Source organism: Benincasa hispida, chromosome 11 (assembly GCF_027475165.1).
Source record: "Benincasa hispida cultivar pf3 chromosome 11, pf3_genome.v1.1, whole genome shotgun sequence".
NCBI lineage: Eukaryota > Viridiplantae > Streptophyta > Magnoliopsida > Cucurbitales > Cucurbitaceae > Benincasa > Benincasa hispida.
The window spans coordinates 15,765,689-15,782,469 of record NC_143488.1 but is presented as its reverse complement, the minus strand read 5'-3'; positions in this window follow the sequence as shown (position 1 = coordinate 15,782,469).

The following is a 16,781-nucleotide window of genomic DNA, read 5'->3' as shown; positions in this document are numbered from 1 at the left end:
GTCTCATTCAAATCCAAATAACAACCAGTTTTTAAAAGTAATCTAAAATTTCCAATAGCTTCAATTGGAACTGCTTTGCCATCGCCCACATAGATGAATCTTTCAGCATCACTTGGCGGCCGACTCCATAGGCAACCTTGCATTGATATACTTATGTGAGTAGTAGTACTAGAATCTACCCACCAAGTATTTGTAGGTACAGAAGCTAAATTAACTTCAGAACAAACCAAAGTAAGAAGTTTACCCTTCTTTACACGCCACTTGGCGTACTTGGACAATCTTTCTTGAAGTGACTTTTCTTTTTGCATAAAACACAAGGATTTTCAGTAGTTTGTTTCTTGTTTTTATTCTGCTGAGATGTCCCTTCTGCAGCATCCACAATTCTCATTTTCTTCTTATCATGAGAGCCTATTGCCAAATGAGTACTTTCTGTCCTTTCTCTCTTAATCCTATCTTCTTCTTGCACACATTGTGAGATAAGCTCATTAATACTTCATTTATCCTTCTGAGTATTATAGCTTATCTTAAACTGAGTGAATTGTGCAGGAAGAGAGATAAGTACCAGATGTACGAGTAAATTTTCATTTATCTCGATATCAAGTGCCTTTAATTTACCTGCGATATTGGACATTTCCATAATGTACTCCCTTATATTCCCATTGCCCTTATACCTCATAGAAGTTAAAGAAGTCAAAAGACTACTTGCTTCCCCTATCTTATTTTTAGTAAAATATTTCTCAATTTGAGCAAGAAACTTATTGGCATTTTCACATTCCGTGATAGAGCCCCGAAAAGTCTCTGGAATGGAGTGCCTAATGATCATCAGACACATGCGATTTGACCGTTCCTACTTCTCTATATTAGCCGTATTTGGTTGTTCCTCAGTAGAAGTAGGTTTATCGGTCCTTAATGTAAGGTCCAAATTCATACACCCAAGAAGTATATCTAGGCTTTCTTTCCAAATCTTGAAGTTCGATGTATTCAACTTAGGGATGGAACTTAGATTTCTAGATGAGTAAGATCAACTGAAATAATAAACAACAAAACATATGCTCACAATTAAAACATAACAAAATAATTTCACATATGTGGTGGGCCCCTTTAACAAGATACCTTACACAACATTGATATCCAATCTTTGGGCAAAAAACACCAACTGTAAATGATACTCTCAACGTAGTAATCAAAGTACTGACAATTAACTCTGTAAAAAAAAAAAATAGCCTTTCTTTGGACCGACTACTTTTCACATGAGCAATCCTTATAATTGCCACATACTCATTACCACATGCATACCCATAATTTGGCCAAATAATTATCTTCTTTTGGGTCGATAATTATCCGCATAAATTCATGAATATGCACATCTTATATTTCATAATTAAAACGATCTAGATAATAGAGGTTACTTTGGTAACATATTATTTTTGACCAATTCAATCTAAAATATAAGATACAATAATATAATAATATTATTGTACAAAAAATAAAGGAGGAAGAACACCAAATAGTCTTTTACAAAATTCACTTAATAATTGCATACACATAATACAATTAAAGTAACAACATGTGAATATCACAAAAACAATCAAATTGTAGATTTTAATTCACAAACTTATCAATCAAGAACTAAGAACCCTTTTCAAGAATTTCACCAAGTTATTAATCAATAACTTTGAAACGCGGGCAAGAAGTTCAATCAGCAATTAATCCAAATAGTTGACAAATTCAATATTATCAAACTATTAAAAAAAATAAATTCACTAAATTCAATCATTTTTTTTAACCTTAAAAAAAACCACCAATGTCCAAAATTATCAATCACAATTCAGTTATTTTTTTTTTTAAAACTCATATTCATCAATTAAGTATTAACATAACTTTTCAGTTTAAAAAGAAAAAAGAAAAAAAAAACAGCGACAACATTAACTTTTCCATTATTAATCAAATTTAAAACCGAACTCATAAAGTCATCCATTAAGAATTAAAGAAAAAAAAAACTGATAATTAAAACCAAGAATCGCCAGCAAGACTTTAATCGGTAATTGACCGACACCTTCACCCAACGCAACTCTAGTCAGTCATTAACTGAAGGTCTTGATGGGTAAAACTTGCAATAACTAAAGACCTAACTCCTTCGATCGGTCTTTAACTTTTTTCCAGTGGATTTCTTCACATTGGTGGACTTTTGTCAAGAATGTTGAACTGAACATCCTTAATTTTAACAATAATAGAACTAAGGTTTTTTTTTTCTTAAAAAAAATTTAGGAAACCACGTTCAATCAAAATAATCAACCAAAAAATAAATTCACTTTAATCCACCACTAGCACATCATTCATAATCGGTGATAGGTATACCAAATAGCACAGACAAGAATACGAGTTGCAAAAAAACATATTGCCAAAGAAAAAAATGACCGTCGAGATTTCCATCCTACCGTCGATGAGTTTACAATGCTGTTATAGTAAACCGACCATTTTTTTAAAAAAAAATTCTTTAAATTCTTTACCGAAACCAAAATTTAATCAACAATGTCAATGGAAAATGCATAAACTAACAATCCAACATGAAATTCATGCTCTGATACCACTTGTTAGCATAAATTATTTATATTGAATAGATAAGCCCTAGGATCATTCATGTCAAATTGTCAAGAATAATATACTGGATTCCATTGCAAAATTGATGATAGCTTCAAGATGATGATGGATGACTATAGTCTTCCTCAACCAAAACTCCGAATGCCCTTAGTGGGATCTCTCTCTAGATTGGATTCAAGAAAGACAGAGTGTTTATTATTTTGGTATATTGGGGACCATAGCCCTAAGGTGTTTCTTTATATACTAGTTCAATTAGGGTTCCCACTAAATCCTAATTAACTAGGAATGGGTTTTACCCATTAAGTTCATACGAATCTAGGGCCTTAATTAATTAGATCACATAATAGGGCACAATCTAATAAAATAATAAATTATTAATCCACACAAATAGTCCATACTTTAATTAAACATATTATTATTTAAATATGTCTGACAGATCAACCCGCCAAGAAGCAGCACAATCACGAACCATAGAGACAATAAGATTGAACAAAGCAGATGCCATCCTCAGACGATCCCTATGCAACCGACGATTCCTCTCGTTTTAGATAAAATAATTAACTCAACTCTACATCTCACCCATCCACCGATGTGATGAGACGAACCCAACGGACGCACCACACATTTTGTCATTTTTAAAAAAAGGAAACTTATTATTTGGCTATTCTTCTAGTTAGCCCTTTTCTTATTTTCTTATTTTTTTATTTTTTTGTTTTCTTTTCTTTATCAGTTAAGGCTGGTGGCCATTATTGGTACTCATAAATATTAGGAATATTCATAAATGTTATATATTTTAATTAAGAATGGAGGTCTTCTTAATTTCAAAATTGTCATTGAACCTTATTTACTTAAATGCCCCTAATGTTACAACCATTAAATATATTGAGTTTTCATTATTGAATGAGGCAACTTTTAAAATGAAACTCCACAACCTATGAATAAAAAATTTTAAGACATTTACTTTAGCTCACATGTTAATATGTTGTCCTAATTGTCCAAATTATAGTATAAATTTAGTAAAGTGCAACATTACTAGTATGATTTTCTTTCATATTCTCAATCTTCTTCATTGAATCTAATATCTACTTAAAATTAAAACCTACATAAACGCTATTAATATTTTTCTAATTTAAAATTCATTTACCATACACCATAATGAGTTTTCTCTAATTTAAAAATAAAATTTACTAAGTGTCATTAATATTTTTCTATTTTAAAATTAGTTACCAAATACAGCAACTATTTTTTTTAATTAATTACTTTTTAATGACAATTAATACAAGTCATAGATTGATGATATTAAAATACAATAATAAAATTCTATAAACTCTACAAAAATTGTTTTGCATTTTATAATTTAATATCTAAAGGATTGTCATTATTTAATGACGATTAATTATAGTCATTAATTATTGACACAAAAAAAAACTATCATAGTAGTCAAAAAGTTCGATTTTTTATCTTTTCCCGCCAAAATCACGCCTATTTCATTTTCTACATTCAATGACTCGTTTTTTTAGTCAAAATTTGTGACACAAAAAAAACTGTCATGAATTTCGAAAAGTTTGAAAAACTCCATTTTTTTTCGGTTAAAAATGTGTGAACTCTCTCATCTTTATGTGCCACTGTGCATATGTCATGGATTGTATATTTTGTTGTAGTGTCTATATTCTATAATTGTGCCCAATCGTTCATTGTTGCTATTTTCTCGATCCACAACCATTTTTCAGCGTCAAAATTGCCCGGGAGTTATTTAGAACATGAAATTTGGTCATCCCTCAATCATTTTGAAGGAGTGAAGACCTCATTCTTCAACCATCCTTGAAATTTAGCTTCCTTAAGGAGCAATCTCACTATCACATTCAGAAACCCTTAAAAAAGCAAGAGTTCATCTAAAGAACCCTAGGTTTAGATCATCCCTACCATGTGAGAGTGTGTGTCTGAGAGGATTCAGCCTTGAGAAAGGTGAATTCGACCTAGGAAGCACCAGAGAGTGAGATTGATCTAATGGAGTTTGTTTGTGTATTTTCCAAGTTTGTATCATTTCTATTTTTGCACTTTTTTTTATTTCCTTTATTTTTCCTTTAAAACGTTGATATTATGATCATAACTTTTTTAACAATAAAACATATCCCTTCTTTTTAAGTTAAGCTAAATTTCTAAGGGATTCAGTCATATAAATACCTTAAGATCTTATTATTTGAGCAATTGTTAGTGCATCTCTTTCTACTTTGACTTGTGCATTTCCTTTGTTGATTTTAATGACAATGTGTTAAGTTGAATTTGTCACTTAATTTCACATACTAGTATATTTAATTTTAAATTAAACCTAACTCCTTTTCCATTTTTTTTTTATAAAAAAAATCGAAACTCTAAATCTTTCCAAATCTTTAATTATGTCTTAACCAAATAAAATAATCCAATTATTTTCTTCTAATTCACTAATCCAATTTTCTAATTCATTAACCCAATTTTGGATCCAAACTCCAAAATTAAAAGGGATAGAATTTTATACCCACATTTTCTCCTTTTCCTTCTTAAATTTTAATTCCTTCAAATCTAAATCCTTAATGAATTTTAAATTCGCAAAACCTCAATTCCTTCATTAAATAAGCCTAAAATTTCTCATCTCACTGAAAATTTAATTCAAACAACTTCAAATCTTTCCTCGAATAAATTCAAGTTAATTATCACCAAAAGACTAATCTAAATAATTCAATTAGCCATTCAATTATCTTCAAATTTGGCTCCGATTCCAAAATTAATGAAATGAATTCCAATAATTTCAAAATAACTAATATTAGTCTATCTAAAACTTAGGATGTTACATTTTGAATTAGATAAAATCACTTTTATCATATTCAAAATCACTCCAAAACACAACTTTAATCACTCCAAAATCAATTCAATATTTGATTTGACACTTTTAAACAGATTTTTTCATATTATGATAATCGATTTTAAATTATTATAAAAATATGTTTCGAGTGATTTTAAAAATGACAAGTGATTTTGGCTATTTTAGAATTACTTTCAAACATGTCATTAATGTAAACTCCATCTAGTATATAATATTTATTCTAATAGTTTTCTCTTTGACCACATGTGTTTCTCCTTATCAATATCAAGATTCATATATTGAATGTCTATATAGTTTGTTTATATATGATATGACTTTTGAAAATTTCTTGGTCCATAAAAAAAACATTTTAAATGAATACAATGTTGAAAATATATGACCATGATTATAATTCAAACCATTTTCTTGTATTTGTATCTCATGTGTTGTTGATGCATGTGGCTTATTTCAAATACACTAATTATCATTTTGAAGATGGAATGGGTTGCACATGTTCTTGGACTCTTGCTTTCTTTCTAGCCATTGCAAGAAAAATTTTCTACCCCTATAACCTAAATAAATAGGTCTACTTATATCATTATCTAAACTTTTCTATTTATATCATTATCAAAACTTTTCTATTTTTTTCATGGATAGTTTAATAGATTATTATTTTACATAAAAGTTTGGTCCAATTACCTTTTTAGCCTTCCTTACTATTAAGTTTATATATATATATATATAAATAATAATAATAATAATACCAAAAGAAGTTTGTAAGCGAAATTTCTTGCGATTTCAAACGAGAAAATAAGCTACATTTCATATATACAATATAATATATATGAAATTTGTAGAAATACATCAGGATATAGGAAAACTATTTAAAATGACAAAACTGCTAAAAATATTTACAAATTATAGCAAGATATCATGATAGACACAAGTAGTCTATCATTGTCTATCGCGGTCTATCACAGATGGACTATGATATTTTACTATTATTTGTAAATATTTTGGTTCATTTTCCTATATTTGAAATCAACCCAAAGATATACTTGATAAGTGTATGAACAAGACAATTTGTATAATATATATTCTTACATACCTAACAATATATGCGATATATATTTACATTTTCAATATATTTGTAAACACAAAAAAAAAAAAAAAGAACATTGTATATGCGATGTATATTTACATTTTTCAATATATTCGATATATACTTGAGATCTCAATAGAGAGGAGATCGATTTTCAACTAGAAAAATGGAGAAAAATAAATAAAAGAAATCTTCTAAAATAAAGAAAACATTAATTTGAAACATCTTGCATTAAATGAATGTCAACCAAAATTAATAAAAATAATAATAAAAAAACAAAGTTAAATTTTGAAAAATGATGTTAATAAGGAAAAAAACTAAATATTTAAAAAAATTATTGATAAGAGGTAATGTAATTAATGATATTTAAAATATTTTATATAATTAATAATAAATCTGAAAATGATATATTTTTACTTTAAATATTACGAAATTAAAAGATGAGAGAAAATCTAATCTATAATTAAAAGATGAGAGAGAATCTATCGAAAGGTTAGAAATGTACTAAAATGTTGCTTAAATCTAGTTATGAAATAATACTAAATTTTATGGATAAGAAACTATTTCATTGATTGAATGAAATATTCAAAAATATCCAAAAATACCATAGCAGCTCATTCATAGGATGTATAAAAAGAACTCATACAAGGGTATACAAAAGGTATTTTTTTAACCAATAATACAAAATAGAAAAATTAATTAAAATATTTTTTAGGATATCTTGAAAATCATAAAAGTTTTATGAAAAAATTATGTTTTTGTGGATGTGAAAATTGAAAATTTAACTAAATGAAAATGTAAAGAAAAAAAAACAAATTCTTATAAATAGAAAAATTCCAAAAATATTTTGTACTTTTGAAATTTTTTACTATAAAATGTAAATATTTTTAAATATTTTTTATATTTAAAAATATCCCAAGAATAAACTGTTTATTGTTATTAATATGAAAAGAAGAAATAATCCACAAATTTATTATTAGTGAGAAAAAATGGTCATCAATTAAAAAAAAAATGTTTGACCAACTAAAAAAGCTATCAAATCATACAAATCTACGAATTTTCTCCTATAAAGGTAGATTTGTGGATAATTTTACATTTTCGAAATCTTGAAATTTCAAAATTTCTATCTAAATAGAGGGAAAATGAAATACTCCCTTAATGAAAATTATTTGAGTACTCCAATCTCAAAATTTTGAGATTTCAACCAATTATGTTCTTTTTCTTTTTCTTTTTTTTTTTTTTTCAAAGAAATATAAGCATAAAAAATGATAACAAAATAGGGTCCTTGTCTTGATTGACAAGAGTTAGCACCTATAATGAAAAAGCCCTCGACCAAATATGAGAACCATTGTCATTCACACACCCAACGAATAAGACCATCAACAACCTTGTTTTGAAATCAGTTGATATGGCAAAAATATTGAATCTTCATCAAAGAAGCCAATCGAAGGACCTCGTCCTAGATCGTCTTAGCAAATAATGATTTTTTTTTCCTTTTAAGGTAATCATATAGCCCGAAAATGATCTAATTCAATGACCACTAAAAAAAAGAGAAAATCGAAGCAATCAATCTTACCCCTCTTCAACCGCAACAACTCCAAATATAGGTGATCATGAACTCCAAATACTCCTTTACATCTAACCATTACAATATCCTCGCATGATCTCTCAAAATTGAAATTGAATAGTAAAATTTTGACTTCATCGACTTAGGATTGAATTAGCATTAATTTTAATATTTCATATATCAAAGAGTGCTACAAATTAAATTTAAAATAAATTTTGGTTGGCCTAATTTTTTAAAACAACTTGTAGAAAATATAGTACACAAAAGAAAATCCCAGTCACATGTGGTCCATGAGAGGGATCTTTTAGGTGTTAAAGAAGTGGGAAATATATATCATCACATACCATTAAAAAGCAACAAAAAGAAAAATGTACATCAATAGAAAAGTAAAGAAGCAAAAGTCAACAATATTTGAAACCTGAAAAAGAAAATTCCCATTCATTATTTCTGTCAACAATCATATGCTTTATCTTCCCCACACTCACTTTATAAAAAAAATAAATAGAAAAATAAATAAATAACTTTACCTTTTATTTTGGGAGATCTAAAATTACATCTTTAATCTTCGAGTTTTGAAGAAGAAGTATGTATAGTATTTTGAGTTTTCAAAAAGTAAATTTTTAGTACTCAAATTTTTTAGAATAAGTGTATTTTGATTTCTGAATTTTCAACTGTAATTTTTAGTCATTAACATTTTAGAAATATGTTTAAAAGACACTTGAAGTAATTTTTAAATAATTACCTGACATTTTCATTTGAAAAACAAGTTTAGAAAGGAAAGATAATCTTTTTAAATTATATTTTTAATTTAAAATGTCATAAAATTATTCAAACCATCTTCATTTATTTTTAAAATCTAGATGATTTAAAAGATATTTTGAAAATTTAAAGACCAAATATATCTGAAAAGATACATCTTGAAAACTTAAAATACGAAACACATATATTCCTTAAAATTGGAAGAGTAATAGAGAAATTTTCCTATTTGATTTGTTGTCTTTGAAATTCAGTTATTTGGGTTCTTAACAATAATCTTTTATAAATCATTTTAAAGACAAGCACTATCTCTTATAATTACCATAGTCATAAATAATTGAAGCACATATAATTAAATTAGATGTGAGGTATCAAATTTTTTGCTCAATGATTAATGAGATATTAAATGGTAATTAATGGTAATGGCATCATAGTTATTTTGAAGTAAAAATTAGAAATTATAACAAAAATATTACAAATTTGAAAGAATAGAATAAAAATGGAACAACTAAAATCAAATTAGCTGATAAATTTTAAAGCATAAATGAAAAAGGAAGGATGATATATTGAGATTTCTTTATGAATGAAAATCTCAAAAGTAAGAGCCTTCCAAAATGTTGGCTCCTTCAAGACAAGGCTTCAACATTTCAAGTTCATCATCTCCATTCCACAAATCATTTTATTTTCATCAACCCTCTACACAAAAAGTAGTAAAATAGCAAGTCTAAAAAATGCATTCATTTGACCAAAAAGTAGCCCTAATATTCAATACATTATTGTAAAATGATGTTTCATATTTGATATAAAGTAGAACTATAGCTTCTCAGAGAAGGAAAGGACCATTTTATTATTCATAGTACAACTTGCAAAATAATTGTTAAGGGAGCGTTTGGCACGCGATAAAAGCAGAGAGTTGAACTGAATTAAGTTGGTAATTATTATATGGGAGTTAAATTATCTTGAGGGTTAAATTGTCTGTGTTTAAGGTGCTGAGTTGAGTTGAGTTGAGTCGAGTTTGGAAGTCTGTCTTTGGGATGCAAAATTGAGTTGAGTTGGGGTATCTGGTGCAGTTTTTGTAAAGACATTTTTTGGCTTTGTTATTGTTGATCAATATTCAACTATACACCTATTTTCTTAACTATACACATTACTCAAATTTGTTTAAAGAAACTATCGATATTCCCATTGTTCTAACTTTTAAAATGTTTCCAGGAACAATGTTGAAATTATGAGTATTTTTTTTTAAAAAAATTACACTAGAATATATTTTCGAAACAGAATTACAACTATGAGTAATTTCTTAAAGAAAAAAAAAAAACACTTTTGATTTTTATATATTTTTTAACCAACTAAAAAGAATGCACTTTAAGGATATGTAAAAAATGTTGCAACTATGAGTATTTTTCAACAAAAACAAAGAAGGATGCTTGGCACAGCCACAGGAAATGAAAGATGCCTCATATTGAAAGTAGAAGAAAATTACATTATAATAGTACATTACAAATCTTCACCAAATTAAGCAGCAAACGTTTGACATGTAAAACTTATGAACCTCAAACTATTTACAACAAATCACAAGTCACTCATAGGTAACAGATCAGATATGTCCCAAAGAAAAATGTCTCCAATAATGTCAATATACATGTGTAAAAATACAAAACCATAATACATTTCAAATCTTCACCAAATCAAGTAACAAACATTAGACTATAACAAAGATTACTCCGAACATAAAACTTACGAACCTCAAACTAGTTACGAAAGGTATATTTGATTAGTTTGTGCTCTACAAGGAAGAAAAAGAAGTATAGTTAGACCAGAGGGTAGGCCAATACGACTAAAGTACAAAGAAAATAGACTAGAACATACCTTTTGATTATGTTCAAAGTGAATGGAGGTCGAGACAATCCACACATAGGGAGGTAGAGCAGAGATGTCACCTAACAAAAATTTGAAAACGTTAATGACAGATCTTACTTGGAATAGAAGGAAGGAAGCATACCTTGTGTAGGGCAATCATTCATTTGTTAGCTTCCTTATATGAATGGAAAAACTTTGAAGTCAAAGGTGGAAGAAGGAAACAAAATATATTGCAACAGTCAAATAGATACGAACCAGAACTGATATCGGTAGGGAAAGAAAGAATAGAGATGAAGAAAATAGAATAGAAATGAAAAAAAGAATAGAGACTTGGTTGTAATAACAAAGAATAAACACATATAATGATCGAAAGAGGTAACACCCACGAAGAAGAAGAATATATCAGTAGGAGAAAAAATAACAGAGCAAACATAACACAAGTGGGAAAAAATGTAATAAAAGCGAAAACAAAAAAGAAAATATCAGACACGAAGAGGAAAAGCATATAATAGCCGAAAAAAGTAGCAAACATGAAGAAGAACTGTAAACCCTAGTTATAAAATCGAAACCAAAAAATACAAATGGAAAAAAATCCACACAATAGATCTATCATGCAAATCGTTTCCGTGAAATCGAGTCCATATCATTGAAAAAAAAGGAAAAAAATAACATGTAATGACAAATAAAACATGAGAAAATTGAGATGAAAACATACAAATCCAAACCCAGAAACCAAATATTCCAAAAGATTTTGGATTTAAACAAAAAGATACAGTAGAACAACAAAAAAAAATAGTTAGATCTACTAAAGAATCGTTCATATCTACTAGATCTAAAAAAAATAGGCATACAAAGAAAACCGAAAAAGAGAAATGTAGGATTCAGCAAGAAAATGAAAAGAATGAAGTCTGAGAAGAATTCAATCCATAAGAGCCAGAGGGAGAAAGAAAAGATGAGATGAAGGAAGAAAAATCGAACAGCGAAAGAAGAGAGAAGATGAGAAAAGAGAGAGAGAAATGGGTGAGTAAAGGGGAGAGTAATGAAAACGTGTCATAATAATCGGGGAGTTGAAGATGACAAAACGGTGGGTTATTACACTGATGGAATAAACAGCATAAAGCGAAAGCTAACAGAATCATTCAGCAATTTAGTTACACTTAATTTGAGTATAAAGCATGCTTAAAAACAAGTTTTTCATAAACAAGGGTTTCAGTTTATTACCTCTGAAGAACTCCACTTGCTCCTTGCTAAAACCACGGAATTGACCTTCAAATCATTAGTAGACGACAAGAGAATCTTCTCTACTATTTTGCCTTGGATTTAAGTGGTGGAACTTTTAATTGAGAATGATTGATGTGGAATTGGGAGGTTTGAGAGCAAAACTGATTTTTTTACAGAAATTTCTCTAAATTTCAGATTGCATGCCCACTTCAATTTCATAAATTGAAGCTTTTATCAAGCTCAAACATGCAAACACTCACTCATTCAGCAATTTGACACTTCAAATTGTACTTAGGAAGTGGGCTAAATGTTGAATTTTGGAAAAATCTACTAAAATCCCATTTTGGAATAAATCCACTAAAATTGTCAAAATTTCAAATTTAAATTAATTAAATACATTTAATTTAAGATAAGTTAAATATAACTTAAATTCAATTTCAAAAATTGAATTTCCTTTTTAAATTTGAAATTAATTTAAATTTAATATAAAATATTAAATTAATAAAAACACATAATTTACACATGAATCCTTATTCATGTAATCAATATTTAAATCATTATTTAAATATTTTGAACTCTCCAGTTACATTTAATTTTTAACAAAATTAAACATTAATTATATCGAATATAATTATCCAAAGCCTAAATTGAAATTTGAACATTTCAAATTCCAAACCCTACTTTCGAATTTGAACACTTCAAATTCGCTCAATATTCTAATCCAAGGTTTAATCTTTTACGAGCTAGTAAAGGGGTCTTATGGACCTGCAGATTATGAGCTCTAACGATTTAAGATTAATCGGTTAAACTCTTTAATCCGAATTAATCAATATTCTGTTAACCACCGAGACACACCACTATAGCTCGATGGTTGCACTCTCCTTACTGTAGATATATTTCTGTCTACTTGATTTAACCATAATCAGTAAGTCAACCCTTCACTGGTTGTTCGTAATAATGGTTGGGTCTAATGTTGTTTTACCCTCGATATTACATCTTGCTCCTTAAATCTCATTGATCCTCTAATGAATAATAGGTTTGTGATCCAATCACTAAACCGAGTTCTCCTGGGCCAATGAGAGGGTGGGCCCCCTTGTTCAAGACCTGGAATTAATACTTAAGAGAATAACCTCTCTACTATTCCTAAAGATGGGTAGGAGTGAATTTCGTCTTGCAACCTATGTCTCTAACTAGCTACCCAGTCTTAACCTTGAAATGGGAGGCTTATTGAGTAGGCGCTATTGAGTCAACCCTCACCTATGCAAATTTAAGGATAATTCCAAATAAACAGGAGTTCATAGTTAGCTCAGGATTAAGGTCAAGTTACCTAGGTCATCGATTTAAAATAATCAGTCTTAAACAGTAAACAGTATTATAAAGTAAGAGTGACTTGTTTCTTGGTCCTGGTCTTATACAAACTCTTTGCATAGGATGCTCCCACTAGCATGTCTCAACATGAACGATTCAGGATCACATCGTTTGTACTAGATACAAAGTGGGTCGTATCCAACAAATATTCTTTACTAATACTTTATAAGTGTAACCCTCCATTTTCAGACTTCAGTTGTTGGCTCCAGCGATGCTAACGAATTGGATAGTCAAGATTGGGAATTGACCTAAGAAATTTTATCCATTCCTGGAGTTTGAGTTGTTCCGAATCCCATGTTACGACCCTTCGAGGGGATGACCGTCTGTTAAACAACTAGCACAGATTGCCTAAAGTCAACAAGTAGGCACAATATAGGAGTCTTACGGTCCAAACTAATAGAAGAGACCATAAGACATGTTGACACATATCCTTCACCCACTTCCTATGAACTACTTCCCCTATTCACCTTGCTATTGACCCATGAAAACACTTTTCGAATGGAGGTCACTCCCAGAGTGACATGAAGCCGAGCATGAATCTCACGGTGTGAACTTTTAGAGACATGAGAGCTAAGAATAATACATCGTATATGTTATTAATCTCCCACTGAAGTATTCTAAATGTTTGGATATATACTTTTACTTAGGTTTATTTCAGGTAACCAAACAACCTAAGTCTGTGTGGTTTATCCAAGTATAACGTTTATAATTGGATTTAACCTACGATGTTTAGGTGATAAACCAATTTTAAAACCTTACATCGCTCATGCATGCTCATAAATCCAGTTAACAACGCTCAGTATTTCGGTTATCATCCCCAGGTAGGAGGTGTTCCATAGACCGTCAACTTAAGTCTACAACCTTAGACAAGATTATAGACCGATTGAGTTTGTAACCATATTTTATAAGATAACGACCTATTTTAACTATTAAAACAAGTTGTCATTAAACCTAAGTGAGCATGCATCTTATCTTTGTTAAAGATTTTAAATATCTAATTCATTTTATAACCCTTAAAAAATCATAGACATGCTATAACATATGCTTAAGCATTTCATACATTAATATAACAATTATATTATTCTTATGAAACCCTAAACATGTATATTATATATACTATAACAAATTTATAATATATATTAATGCATGAAACATGCTTTCCTATGGTGAAATTTTAAATCTACATGGCATACAATATGCACATACATGTTTAATTTAAATAGAACATACATCACATGCATAAAATATTTAAACAATGTTGATATGGACCAACTTTGGCATTCTAAGCAAACAAAAACTAATTTATTACAAAAAAAAAATTAAAAACAACTTGAAGAAGTCTCTGGATTGCTCGAACCGACCCGAACCACGAGAACGGCCCTCCAAAGCTCCAAAAAAGGTTGAATCGGTCTAAATTAGGTCGAACCGAACCTCATGTCACAGAATCGATTGAACAGGACCGCTCTCGCAAACCAATTCACGTGCGCGTGCGATTTTGTGCTGGGACGTTACAATGCCTTAGGCTTCAGGAAGAACAACATTGCAGTACTGTATGGGTAGTGTCGCGACACTGCCTGGTAGTGGCTTCTTCTCTAGTTTTTCCAACTGAGCTTGTTCGCTTCAATCTTCAATTACAACCTAGTTTCAACTCAATTGACTCTAATAAAATTACATACCCTTAAGCACACAATTAAGCTCATCAATCAAGAGCCAATTACATATATAGCCACAAAATCAAAGAGAAATCTAATGCCAAAATTAGATGAACACCATATCAGTCAACCAAACATGCATCTCTAGAAATTCACTCACCAAACTGTTGAGTACTTAAATCATGCTTTGATACCAAATGATGGAATAAAAATGCATCAAGTAGAAGCTAACATAATCATTAAGCACTCTAATTACACTTAATTGGAGTAGGAGTATAAAGCATGCTTAAAAATAAGTTTTTCATAAACAAGGGTTTCAGTTTATTACCTTTGAATAATTCCACTTACTCCTTGCTAAAACCACGAAATGAACCTTCAAATCTTTAGTAGACCACCAAGAGAATCTTTTCTACTATTCTCAACCTTAGATTTAAGTGGTGGAACTTTGAATTGAGAAGGATTAAGGTAGAATTGGAGAGCTTTGAAAGCAAAAATGACTTTTTGCATAAATTTCTCTAAATTTCAGATTGCATGCCCAATTCAATTTTAGAAATTGAAGTTTTTATCAAGCTCAAACATGCAAGCACTCACTCATTCAATAATTTGACACTTCAAATTGCACTTAGGAAGTGGGCTAAGTGTTGAATTGTGGAAAAATCCTCTAAAATCCCATTTTTGGTAAATCCACTAAAATTATCAAATTTTAAAATTTAAATTAATTAAATACATTTAATTTAAGAAATAAATTAAATATAAATTAAATTAAATTTAAAAATTTGAATTTCCTTTTTAAATTTGAAATTAATTTTGATTTAATTAATTAATTAAATAATAATTTAATATCAAATATTAAATTAATAAAATACCTAATTTACACATGAATCCTTATTCATGCAATCAATATTTAAATCATTACTTAAATATTTTGAACTCTCCAATTAACGTTTAATTTTTAACAAAATTAAACGTTAATTATATCGAATATAATTATCCAAACCCTAACCCTAATTTCGAATTTGAACACTTTTACGAGCTACTAGAAGGGCCTTATGGACCTACAGATCACGAGCTCTAATGATTTGAGATTAATCGGTTAAACTCTTTAATCTGAATTAATCAATATTCTATTAACCACCGAGATACCCCACTATAGCTCGATGGTTGCCACTTGTTGGGGTTGATGCCTTAAACTCTCGTTGGGTCCTGTAGTTTGTAAACATAAGTATTGAACAAATGTTTGTGATGTAATAATATGAGATATTTTCTTCACTGTTATCTATGAAACATGAGATGTTTTATTTGCATTTACCATGAACCAATGAACTAAGATCCCTGGTTGTCGTTGTAACTTAAGCATGTATGTAGAGACATACAAGTGGATCATGCCTTAAGTGATAACCAAAATGGTTTGTCTTATATAGATATATGAGGGGAAACCTTATCCTGGTGACACATGGATGCGGCCCGCTTTGTAGATAGCTACAAGTGTTGTAACGTGCTACAGATGGTTTGATCCTGATCATTCATGTGGAGACATGCGAGTAGGGGTATTCTATACAAAGGAGTTTGTATAAGATCGAACCACGAAGTGTTTAGTCTCGTTATATAACGTCGTTCATGATAGAGACTTCACTTCACTAGGATGACTATAGGTAACATGACCTTAATTCTGAGTGAGTTGGGAACTCTTGCCTTTGAGGGCAGTCCTTTGATTTACGTGGGTGTGAATGGCCAGATTACCGACTCAAACCTACCACTTTGGGGATTCGTCTGATTTGAAAGTTGGAAATTCAACTATAGATGGAATTTACTCAT